Genomic DNA, 13,753 nt, shown 5'->3' with positions numbered 1-13,753 from the left:
TTTAGTAGAGATGGGGTTTCATCATATTGACCACGCTGGTCTTGAACTCCTGATCTCAAATGCTCCGCCTGCCTCGGACTCCCAAAGTGCTGGGTTTACAGGCATGAGCCACTGCGTGCCAAGGAATATAATTTATTAAAATAAATTGTTTATTTACTGTTTTCAAATCTTTAAGAAAAACTGCCTTGAATGTTTTAGTTTGAATGATGGGAAATTTTTTTGCCACATCGTAAAAGAAATAATAATAAAATCCTCCGGAGGGCCTTGGCTGCCTTACCTGGTCTCTGTTCTTTCATTCTTGAATGGGAGTTTGAGATTAATTTTCCATATGTCTTTAAAGATATTTGCCTATTATTTAGCGTGAGTGGAATGGTTCCCTAAAATCACCCTCAAGCCCCAATCCTTTGTCAATTATAGGATCACCTTGATCACAGCACTTTCCTTATTCATTGTAGGTAGAAGTCATCTTTCCTTGATCTCTTCTAATCTGTGGCTCACCTTTACTTTTAATAATTCTTGCACATTGTCTTTAATACCTATTTTGATATGTTCCCTATTTTCTTACTACATATATTTCTTAATCATAGGGACTATGTCTTAAGAACTATCCGAACATTCATTTAACATAGTCTTATTTTCCTGGAGTGCATTTCTAATTGAAGGTAGGGGTAGAGAAAATAGAGAAATAAATACACAAATAACATAAAACATATTAACACACTGTAATCATTTTTTAAAGAAATAAAACACTCGGTGGTAGAGAGTGGCCAGGCAATGGAGGTGGGGTGGATTTCTATGCATGACAATGTAGATGGTAGAGGAGTTCAATAATCAGGGGAGACCTCTTGGGTGTTCAAGCAGAGGCTTGAAGGAAAAGAAAGAACTGAAGATGCAAATATTTGTTATTAGAGTGTTTTAGGGACAAGTAACAGAGAGCAAGCCTCTTATAGTTGTAAACTTGTAAGGCATAGCAAAGAAAAAATGGCTAATATGTGGGTATGTGTTCTCAGTCAACATTCAGGAATGGATAGAAGTTGGAGAAGCCATCAGGAAGCCCTAGCATGCTATGAAAAGGAATATCTTAAGTAGATGGGTTATACAGACTAAGTTTCACTGCTAAACAACCTTCTGAATGTTGTGTAGAACAGGATTATAAGCATGCTGGAATTACAAAAGGAAAACTAGTTATAAGGAGGATGCATTCATCCAGGTGAGAGTGGGTGAGGCTTGAACCAGGGTGGATTATATCATTTCACCCTGGGTTTTGTTGAGAACTAGTTAAGTAAGCAATTAAATGAAACCAAGAACAAGTCTTTGTGGAATGAGGATATGTCTTCATTTTGGCAACTTCTATTTTTAAATCAGGAAAATGTGGGGCAGCATTAATTCTAATTCTTACCTAACCCAAGTTCTAACCCTAACACAAGCTAAAGGGATCAGCAGGGGAAATCATACAGATAAAGGGCTTTATTCTCCTTTGAAAATTTTGATATAGATTTGATAAAAGTTTATGCTTTTTTTTTTTTTTTTTTTTTTTTGAGACGGAGTTTCGCTCTTGTTACCCAGGCTGGAGTGCAATGGCGCCATCTCGGCTCACCGCAACCTCCGCCTCCTGGGTTCAGGCAATTCTCCTGCCTCAGCCTCCTGAGTAGCTGGGATTACAGGCACGCGCCACCATGCCCAGCTAATTTTTTTTTTTTTTGTATTTTTAGTGGAGACGGGGTTTCACCATGTTGACCAGGATGGTCTCGATCTCCTGACCTCGTGATCCACCCGCCTCGGCCTCCCAAAGTGCTGGGATTACAGGCTTGAGCCACCGCGCCCGGCCAAAGTTTATGCTTTTTAAAGATGAACAGAAGACTCTGGGTTTCCTTCCGAGTAATAAACATAAACTCTGCGTCTCAACTAGCATTCTTGCAAATAAGAGGCTCACCTCCTTCATTTGGATGAAGCAGAACTGATCTGACAAATTGGATCCAAGTGGGCACAGTGTTAAGTGAATTAGGCCAAAATGTATAGGACTCAAGAAAATCTCTGTTTTATTATCCTATAATGCCCTTAATTATATCAGTTGTACACCGTTAAAATACCCATCTCCTCTCAGTGCTTCTGTAAAATTGTTTCTACTCTGATACCTTGAAATTTTCTGCCACCTTGAAATTTTGTGCCACCTTGAAAAATAATTTCTCTTTTTACCTACAAATTTTACCTTCATAAATAGAGTGATATCATCAGGAAAGCACAGACTGGGTCTTATAATATCATTATACACTCAGTGCCAACAAAGTCGTTCATCTAGCTAGAGTTCAATAAATGTTCGGGGTACTGCTAATGACAAAATTGTTTACCATCCCTAAAATTACTGTTCTGTGCCTTGACATGAGGACAAATTACCTGATGAATACATGCTTACTGGGTAACCTCTAGTTACACCCCAGGTGGGTAATTCTTTTACAGGATTGTAGAAAATGCTTTCTTCTCCTCATTCCTGACCCCTGCTGTTGATCATATTTACACTGAGGTTTCTTGACAACCTCTGCTCTGTCCCAGGGCAGTGACAGGTTGATATGCTAATTGCTGGCTTCTTCTTGGGCCTGCACTGCTCTTCATTGCGAAGAAGAAAGATGCCATGTCAGTAAAATACATTTTTGTATCTTTTGCATTAACTGGTAAGAATAAGGTGAGCCAAGCCACTTAACTGCCTCAGAGCTTTGGTGTTCAGTGACCCTGACCGCTCCTTTAGCCTGAGCTGAAGATGAACAGTGACCTCAAAGTGAACACTTTCATTGGCTCTTCCTAAATGCCTAACCCTTCAATTCCCCTAGGGTCTTGAATGTTTTGCTTTGCAAATAGAAATGTCAAAAGGTCCATCTATAAATTTATGTTTAGTGACCCAGCAAAAAATCCTGGCTAAGGATTTATTTACTTAGGGAATGGTTTTAAGCTGTGAATCAGCTGGAGGTGTGTGGATACCTGTGTGAAAGATGGCATTGGTTTCCAAAAAGGCCCTGCCCTCTGTCTTCTGTCTCACCTTGCTAGACATACTGGGAAGTACCAGCAGTTGCAAGATAAGCATCCCGGTTTACTCAGCTTCGGGACAGCGTGATGAGAATCAGCCGAGAGACGGAGATTTTAAAAGATGTTTTATTAATGTGTCCCTTGACGGTTCATTTGCTAAGGGTTTACAAATGCTTTATCAATTATTAATGATCTTTATACCTAGCTTTAAAAAAAAATCCTTAAAGTTGGGAAGGATATGGGCTTTGAATAATTCACACTCACTGCTACTTCTACTAAACAAATGTCTTTTAACAGATAAAGCCAAGATAATCTGGATTAAATTTGTTTATCTCTGGGTTTGTTTCCTTTTCATTCCTCAGTGAATGAAGATTGCACCTGGAAGAACAGGGCACATCATCTAGTTGTTAAAATTGGAACCTAGGAGCCAGGATGTTCACGGTTTCAAGCTAATGTTTCTCGTGACCTTGGATAAGAGTTCAAAGTCATTTAATAGGTCGTTCTTGACATTTTCAGATTTCTCAGGCTCTATTCTGCTACTCGTTTCTAAATGAATTATTGAAAATGAATTTAACCAGCCACCCGTTCGTTTGCACTTTTCTCACTCTCCCTATATCACTTTTGGCCTGGCTTTTTTTCTTGTAAAGATTAAAACTATGACTATCTCTGCATCCTGACTCTCAGTAGATGCTTTTTCTGATTCCTCGATACTTCACACTTAGATTTTGCTGCTTTTAACCAAATGCAGTTTGAAATCAAAGGGCATTTTGTATTCCCTGTGTGTGTGTGTGCACGTGTGTATAAATGTGTGGATGTTTCAAGGTCAAGAAGCACAGTGAATTTTCACACAGGACAACTTCAAAATAGAAGGCAGTTAGAGTAGGAAAGCATTTAGAATGGGCAGCACACAGTAAAGCAAGGTTAAGCTGGTTGCTTAGAGTCCTTTTCTCTGATTTTTATGACATGGTTCTGAGACAATTAACCTGGCTATAGATTGGTCTGTGTAAGAAGAGCTAGAAGAATACAATGAGTTTGTTCCAGGAGATTCAATTCTGATGAGAAAACATATTAATCTCAGACAGAAGGCAAGAATTTACGTAATAAAGTATGATGGTAAATTTTACGTGATAACTTTACTGGAGCCAACATGTACTCAGATTAAATATTTCTGTGTGTGTCTGTGAGGGTGTTTCCGGATGAGACTAATATTTGAATCAGTGGTCTCCATAAAGTAGATTGCCTTCCCCAATGTGAGTGGCCATTATTTAATTCACTGAGGCCCTGAATAGAATACAAGGCAAAGGAAGAAGGATTTACTCTCTTTCGTTTCTTGCCTGTCTGTTTTAGATTAGACAGTGATCTTCTCCTGCCCTTGAATTAGATTTACACCATCAGCATCTTAGGTTTCTAGGCCTTTGAGCTCAAACTGGAATTACACCACTGGCTTTTCTGAATCTTTAATTTCCAGATGACATCATGGGGCAGTCAGCCTCATGATCACATAAGTGTTTTCCTAAAAGAAACTCAAGCTCTCTCTCTCTCTCTCTCCATGTATATATATATATATATATACACACACACACACACACACACACACACACATATATACACGCACACATACATATAAATATATATATGTATGTATATATATACACATACATATTTATGTTTATATATATTGTATATGTTGTTTTATATGTACATATAAATGTGTACATATACACACATATACAAGTATTTATATGTTTATATATTATATATGTTGTTTTTATATACATACTTGTGTGTGTGTTTGGGTATACATATATCTAATTGATTCTATTTCTCAGAAGAACTCTGACTATATGGGGGTTGTTGCATTTTAGTTATTGGATATTGTGATAGAATAGGACTCCAACCAATAGCTGAGAACACAAAGAATAATAGCTCAACACAGTGGGGTAGGGAAATACAAGGGATTGCCATAGTATCTGGTGAATATTATGAACTTGGATAGAGTTTCTTCCAGTGACCAGAAGGAATCTCAAGAAGACAGTTTCAGATGTGTATATTTCAGTACCACACCCAAGGCAAGGCAGAAGCAGACCTAAGTGTTAACTCATAGATCCAGCACAACAGACAGTTAACATTGGATCTGAAATTCGTACACTCAGTACCCACTTCTTTCTGTCTCAGCACCAAAATTGTGCTCTTCTCTGATTCACCAGATCAAATTCCTCCTCCTCTGGTTCCTGGCCTAAAACTGAAGTTGACCTATTTATGTTGAGCCTTGGATTGCCTGTTGTATCTCTAAGAAATTTCATCTCTTGCCTTCATTTCTCTGCTTCCATGCTAACTTTCTAATATCTCCCTCTCTTCAGAACTTCTTGAGAAACTCTTCCCAACATGTTGTGTGACTCAGAGACCTGTACAGTCAACATTGACTACTCTTTACTGTAAACTCCAACCTCACATTTCAGGAATAATCAGTAATAAATGCTAATGCTCATAAGACATTGATGTTGAGCCTACTGATGCCAGTTCTGTTCCGGTAGGATTTATTCTGAGAGACAGAGTCTTTGTCAGTCTAGGACTCAATAGGAAACTAATCAAACACTCAAATTAAGATATGTCAGTAATGATTCATTCTCAAAGCATTACCTCCAAAGATGTGGGGGTAGGGAATCACGAAGAAGAGTTTGGTCATCCAGAGTTTATTCCTCAAAAGCTCAAAAGTATGAGGTCAAAAGGTGTGCATAAAACCCAAGAGGAAGAGAATGCTCTAGTGTGTTGCCCACTTTAAGAAGAATAGTACTTTTGTGGACGAACTCAGCTACCCTGAAGTTCATAGGTAAAAGGGACTTGCCTTGTGTTAGATGAGACTTTGGACTGTGGACTTTTGAGTTAATGCTGGAAAGAGTTAAAAATTGGGGGCTGGGCACAGTGGCTCATGCTTGTAATCCCAGAACTTTGGGAGGCTAAGGTGGGCAGATCACCTGAGATTGGGAGTTAAAGACCAGCCTGACAAACATGAAGAAACCCCATCTCTACTAAAAAAATACAAAATTAGCTGGGTGTGGTGGCACATGCCTGTAATCCCAGCTACTCAGTAGGCTGACGCAGGAGAATCACTTGAACCTGGAAGATGGAGGTTCCAGTGAGCCAAGATCATGCCATTGCATACCAGCCTGGGCCACAAGAGCAAAACTCCATCTTAAAATAAAATAATAATAATAATAATAGTAATGATAGTAATTTGAGGAACTGTTGAGAAGGGTGATTGTATTTTGCAATGTGAGAACAACATGAGATTTGGGATGGGCTGGGGCAGAATGATATGATTTGGATTTGTGTCCCTACCCAAATCTCATATCTTATTGTAATTTTCAATGTTGAAGGATGGGTCTGGTGGGAGTTGATGAGATAGTGGGTGAACTTTCTTCTTGCTGTTCTCATGCTTATGAATGAGCTTTCATGAGATCTTGTTTTTTAAAAGTGTGTAGCACCGCCTTCTTTGCTCTCTTCCTTCTGCTCTGGCTATGTATGACATATCTGCTTCCCCTTTGCCTTTCACCATGACTGTAGATTTCCTGAGGCCTCCCCACCATGCTTCCTGTACATTCTGTGGAACTGTGAGCCAATTAATCCTATCTTCTTTATAAATTACTCAGTCTCAGATATTTCTTTATTGCATTGTGAAAACAGACTAATACACAAATCCAACAAGATTGTTCAAGTGTGGAGAGTTGATCTGGAGGGCAAAAGAAAGGGAGTCAACAAGGGTCCAGATCTATAGTTGGGACTCATAACTTGATCCTCCATGGATAGAGCTAGGAAACTTAAAGGCAGGGAAGAAAGCAAAGGCTTATATTAGTGACCGTTTTGCTGCATCAAATTATAACATGTGCAGTCAACAGAGTTGCTGAAAACTAAAATCATTATCTTTGATGCTCTGAATTAGGGGTCACCAAACTATAGCCCATGGGCCAAATCCAGCTCAGGTTTATTTTACTAATTAAAGCCTTACTGGAACACAGTCACATTTATTTGTTTACCTATTGGGTTGTGGCGGTTTTCTTTTTTTCTTTTTTTTTCGAGATGGAGTCTTGCTCTGTTGCCAGGCTGGTTGGAGTGGCACAGTCTTGGTTCACTGCAACCTCCGCCTCCTGTGTTCAAGCAATTCTTCCGTCTCAGCCTCCCAAGTAGCTGGGACCACAGGCACCTGCCACCACACTCAGCTAATTTTTGTATTTTTAGTAAAGACGGGGTTTCACCATGTTGGCCAGGATGGTCTCAATCTCTTGACCTCGTGATCTGCCCTCCTTGGCCTCCCAAAGTGCTGGGATTACATAATGCATTTCCAGATGACTACAGAGATTGTATGACCAATACCACTGAACATATATGATCTCTTGACTGCTACAGAAAAGTTTGCTGTCCCATGCTCTTCACTGATGCACAAAAGTAAACCATGTAAATTTTTCAGATTGTATCCAGGGGTAGTGGTGCTGAGAAAGGGGTGGGTAATACTTCTGTGACTCATAGACAATATTGGTTTTATTTTCAAATAAATACATTACAATGCCAATCTATACATATTTGATTCCACCCTAGTTCTTTACTTTCCCTGTCTGGGGATAGTTTAAGTAGTGAGTAGGTTGGAAGATGTTATGGTTAAAATAGTGTGGTATCCTGAGAGAAGCCTTTAACGATGAAAATAACAATAGCCATAATAAGCACACATGTTTCCTGTGTGCTAGGCTCTATTCTAAATACTGTAGCACTTTGGGAGGCCAACACTGGCAGGTTACTTGAGCCCAGGAGTTCCAGACCAGCCTGGGCAACAAGGCAAAACTCTGTCTCTGCAAAAAAAAAAGAAATGAAAATTCCAGATGAGTGGCATACTCTTAGGGTTCCAGCTACTCAGGAGGGTGAAGCGGGAGAATCACTTGAGCCTTGGAGGTTGAGGCAGTGAGCTGAGATGGCACCACTGCACAGATTGAGACCCTTCAAAAAAATAGGCAATTTGATATATACAGTAAATTTTTCAAACCATAAAATAACTTTATGGGTAGGTACTTTCATTGTCATCACTACTATTTTACAAATAATGGAATAGAGGCACAGAAGGGTTATGCAATGGCCCCAAGTTCATGAAGCTGGTGAGTGATGGCTGAAATTCAAAGCTGGATTGTCTGGCTCCAGAGTCTTTGTTCACAGCGCCTAATGCTACCATAATTTTTGAAGTTTATGGAATGGTTATGAAACAGTATGTTCTGATAGTAAACATGCTTCAACAAATGGAAGTAGAATAGGGCAAATGAGAATTACTATTTTAAAAGATCTTCATCATAAAATTAGCACCCAAACTGTACCAATTACCTAAATCAATGATTTTAAAAGTATAGCTAGAGCTCACAGTTTTGAATTACAAAAATAAGCTGTTAATTTGGCAACATGGCAAGTCTTGCTTAATAAAGTCTTCTAAGAAGAAAAATTGGGGCTTTAACTTGGAGAAGATGCAGCATTTTGTCATTTTCCCTTAATAAAAACATACAGTGGTCTGGAGAGGTATATAATGAACAAATGACTAAATTGGTGATTAAATATATAAAGAGGAATATAGAAATCTCTTCTGGAAATTCACAAATGTATCCAAACTAATGCATTAGGCTAGTTCACGACTCAATTTATGCAATATTCCTGACAGGTCTCTTTTGCTCCTAGTCTTATTTAGGTTGAAATAAATGATAGACAAGCATCATTGTCCCTGCAGCTCTCTCAAAAATATCTATTACAATGCAGTTGCCAAACTTTTCTTTTCAGTATCTGATTTTAATTTATTCACCTCTTGTCATTGAGGAATCACTTTTGTTTGGAATTTTTAAAGCACCTTTTATTCTCTCTCACACAAATGCAATTAATGTGTTTTGTTATAATGCAGCAGCATAAAACATAACTTTTTTGCTGTTCTGAAATTACTAGCTTAGTAGTGAGAATAAATTATGTAACTTCAAAATGCTTGCAAATGGAAAAGAAAATATTTTCTAGATAAATTGAATTTTTATTTGTTTTAACTTATACGGTCTTTAACATCCCCAATCCTGTTTCGTCAGTGACTTATAAAACCGTGCTGGAAATGATTCTCTAAGTAGTGTTCTAGGCCCTGTCCTTGCATTCAGAAAGCACTTTATTTAAACCATCTGAGAAAAATCCATTCATTATCTTATTCTTTCAATAAATATATATTTGATGCTTAACCATAAACTGACTGCCCTATTCAGACCAAGTGACACGAAGATGAAAAGATATTGCCTTTTCCATTGATGAGCTTACTATATAGAATGGAAGACAGATTTTTTTAAAGTAAAATACATTATAATGAGTATTTGTGCAGATAGCTGGAGAAACTCAAAAAACACAGCAATTTATTTGGTCACAGGGAGTCAGGAGCCGCTTCACCAAGGAATCAACATTTAAAGGGGTCCAAATAAGGCTATTGTACAACTTACAATTTTATGAAAATTATATATTTAAAATAAATATTAAAAATCAATTTTTAAATTTTAAAAATCAAAAAAATATATTTTTAAAAAACATCGACCAAATGAATGGCATCCACATCTGTGACATTCACTGGAGAATATAACTTAAGATTAAAGAGCTCCATCTTACCTAGCCAAGTACTTACAACATTTTTTTTTAATTCTAACAACATTTTTGTAACAGTTGCTATTTGAAATTAGAGTTTCATTCCAAATTAGCTTTATATTCTTTCTCTAACATGGACACCAAAAGAAGTGGATTGGATCTCAGCTCTATTGTCTGTCTACCTAGTTTACTTATTCCTAGACCCACAACCTTAGGCTATGACAATCTCTTTATTAAAAGTACTAATATCTAATGAAGCAAAAACCCTTTTCTGCTTGTTTTTGAACAGAATAGCAAGATCTTGGCTATCGTTGGCATTTTGCTCTTCCAGATAAATTTAACAATCGTAGAATCCAGTTCATAAAAGGCTTTTGGGGATTTTTTAGAATTGGTTTGAATATACAGATACACTTGGGTAGAGTTTATATTATCACAATATTTTTCTCCATGAAATAATTTTTTTTCATTTATTTGGATATTTTAAAACATCCTTAGAATAGTTTTTTGTTTTGTTTTGTTTTGTTGTTTTGTTGTTGTTGTTGTTTGAGTCAGGGTCTCGCTCTCATCGCCCAAGCTGGAGTGCAATCGCGCAATCTCAGCTCACTGCAACTTCTACCCTCCTGGTTCAAGCCATTCTCCTGCCTCAGCCTCCCGAGTACCTGGGTTAACAGGTGCCGGCCAACACATACAGCTAATTTTTGTATTTTTGGTAAAGATGGGGTTTCACCATATTGGCCAGCCTGGTCTTGAACTCCAGACCTCAGCTGATCCACCTGCCTCGGCCTCCCAGATTCCTCTGCTGGGATTACAGGCATGTGCCACTGCTCCCGGCCCTTAGTACAGTTTTATAATTCTCTTCTCTTCACTACTGTCTGTTTGGAATTCTTGGTAATCTCAGGACAGCAGAGATTCTGCAACTACATCTACACACCTGATCTTCCAGAGCCCAGCTTTCTGCAAATGCCTGAATTCAGTTTAATTTCAACGTCTTTAGTTTTCTTCTGAAGTCTTTCCTGATAAATTCTATCTCACTATCATAGCTTCCTTGCTCTTTTTCCCTTCGTTTTTTTGCTTGACTTTAGTGTGCATTTATTATGAGGCCTTTTCACCACTCTTGAGTCATTTCCGGTAACATGCTTTGTCTCTCCCTAACAGCCTATGCTTGTTTTCCACTTTGCTACTCCTCCACTGTACTTAGTCAAGGCTTTGACATTAAATTGGGCTTGTATTCAAAATTATTTCTTAAAGGAATAAAAGGCTTCAACAAATAATTCTTTTATACAAGGAGTGTCTCATTTTCAGAGTCAGCCCCAATTCCTGATGGATCGTGAGGACAGAAATTTCTCCCGTCGCACTGTTAGTCCCTCCTCCGGGCTTGTCAACATGGCTTTCTTCACACAGTGAAGAAAAATAATCTATCACTTGGTATCAAACTATTTGCTTTTCAAATTGAACACCTCAGAATAATAAATTATAAAACAAAGTTCATGAATCAAAAATGCCACCTGAACACATCCTGTATTTCTTCTCAGTATAGCCCAAAATGATGGCTGCATTAGAATGAATCATCAGATAATCAACACAAAAGGCCTCATTTAAGTTCATTATTCATACTGAGAGCCTGGCTGTGAGCCCTGATACACTTCAGAACTTTGGTTTACAAAGATAATAAAAACATTCAAAGATATGTCAAACTAACCTGAATGTTCCCATCTCTAGGCGTCCACCCCCTCAAGACATATCCCCTACCATAAACAACCTATTTCTCTTGGCTGGGTCACCATTTAGGGGGTTCATTCTTTGCCTCTGATGGAGCAACACTGCTTTTCACTCAGATGTTCTTTATTCACCCCTCTGTCAAGCCAAATGTTACATATTTTTAAAAATTTCCATCCCTCCCTACCTAAGGAGAGAAAGTAAGATTATTTGGCCATGTGTTCATCCAGCAAACACTACTGAAGGTCCAATCTGTCGGCAACAGTGTGCTTAGTGCTGAGGGAATACAGAGTGAACCAGATCATGTCTCTGCCCATAGGCAACTTACCCTGAAGGAGACATGTAAGAGGAAGGACAACTTTATACACAGGGATACTTAAATGGAGGCACAAAAGATGTCACCAATCAGCCCAAGGGATGGCTGCCTCCCCTGCTCCTGAACAGACACTCCAGTTTGTACTCAGAGGGTAACAGAAAATACCATGGATGCGAGGCATTGGGAGAGCACGGTCTCTGTAGATAGAAGAACTGTTCTAATCTCATCCCTACTGCTAACTTCATCCATAGCTCAGTGACTGATGGCCAGACCCTGCTGTGCTCATGAACTCGTGCTAAAGTTCCCTCCTGTAAAATGAGAGGATTTTAGATGATGATTTCTAACTCTATCTCCAGCTTTGACTTTTTTTGTGTGTGATTCTGAAAAACTGCATTTTACCATTGACCACCTTAATGACAATGGAACCACTAGATGTTACACTCCTTGCCATTCATTCTGTATTACATAAATCATGGCTACAATGAATAACCTAGCAAATGCCAACTCTAAACCTTGGTAATCATTTAAGGCAGTAAAAATATAATCAGAATCCAATAACAGAAATGTGAAGGTACAGCATCCATGGACTATGCAAAAGAACCAAAAATAATATAAAAGGTACAGACTTTGAATCCATTTAATTACTTTTGAACAAAAGCATTAATTTCTACATGCATTATATATGTAATATACAATATTTCCCTGTTCTTTAAAAGATATTTGCTTGGAAAGCCTAGTGAGTAAAAATTTCTTCTTGATGTGTGTCTATGTTTTATAAAATATATATTAAGTTTAGACATAAAACATTTTAAATTTTGTTATTTTTTAAATAAGCTTTTTAGTGTGAAATGATTTGAGTGGGTCTAATATTAGCCCACTGATAGTGAGTGATGCCTCCAAGTTTCTGAAGTTACCATCATCCAAGACAAGTAACCAGTGAGGTTCCAGCTATGATTCTCTCCTCATCTGGTCTTTGATGCATCTGGAGTCTCTGCTTTCTGGGTCTGCCATCACCTGACCAGAGTGAGAAGTTCCCAGGCCCTTATGCCCAGGATCCATCCAAGTCAAGGCGACTGTAGAAACAACATGTTCCTTCCCTTGCCCCCTGTTTTTCTACAATTCCCATTTAACCTCTCTCCCATGATCATCTTCATATTTTTCTGAAACCCTTCCTCATCCTGCCCTCTCTGACTTCCTAAACTTCCTCTCTATGAAATTACAGCTCATGGACCAACAAACATTTCTAATCTTTAATTTCTTGTCTCATTAGTTTCACTGACACCTGCTGATCTTCAGAGGGTGATGATTCCTCTAGACTCTCTGAGATGGCAGCAGTTTATTTTCCCAAATCTTATTATCTTGAAACTAGAAGTTGGGCTAGATTTATCCTTTCTACTCATTGCTGCTTTCAGATCATCACCCCACCAATATAATCTTAAAAGCTTATCTCTCCAAAGATCATGATATTCAGCCACATCCTCCTCTCCTGCCCTTTACTGTTATAATTTTCTATGCCTCTGATCACTTCTAATTCATGAACAACTTCAGTATCTGGGATGTGCTTTCTTCCCACTCCGAACTCTGCTCTCTTTGGAACAGCATTAACATCAGTTTCTGATATTCAATCACACATGTCAAGGATGTCCTCTGGCATACTTTGACTACTTCATTATTTATAATTGCCTCACCTATCAAACTCCAATCTAAGCATCTCACTTCAGCCACAGACTTTGTGTTATCCAGGTGCTTCTTTTGCAACTACTAGCACCACCCACCTGTGACAAATCTTTTTCCTGGATTATCCAAGCTCTGAGAAAGACTTCTAGGTTCCATCCAAGAGCTGATCTTCCCTTTATACTCAGAACAGCACATTTGAATGCTGTTTTAGCACATAGAAATCTGGAATGAATACCAAAGATGTCAACATCTCTTTCAACTAGTGGTGACCATGTGACTGCATTGTGTCATTTCAGGAAGTATCATTGGAGAAAGGGTACATGCTTTGTGCACTCCTTCACCTTTCAAGCTTGTTAAAATTTAGACATAACAACTGGAATTCAGAAACTCTTTTGC

Source organism: Sapajus apella, unplaced genomic scaffold (genome assembly GCF_009761245.1).
Source record: "Sapajus apella isolate SASKATOON/1434 unplaced genomic scaffold, GSC_monkey_1.0 scaffold21, whole genome shotgun sequence".
Classification (NCBI taxonomy): Eukaryota; Metazoa; Chordata; class Mammalia; order Primates; family Cebidae; genus Sapajus; species Sapajus apella.
The sequence above is the reverse complement of the archived record's forward strand: the minus strand, read 5'-3'. Positions refer to the sequence as shown.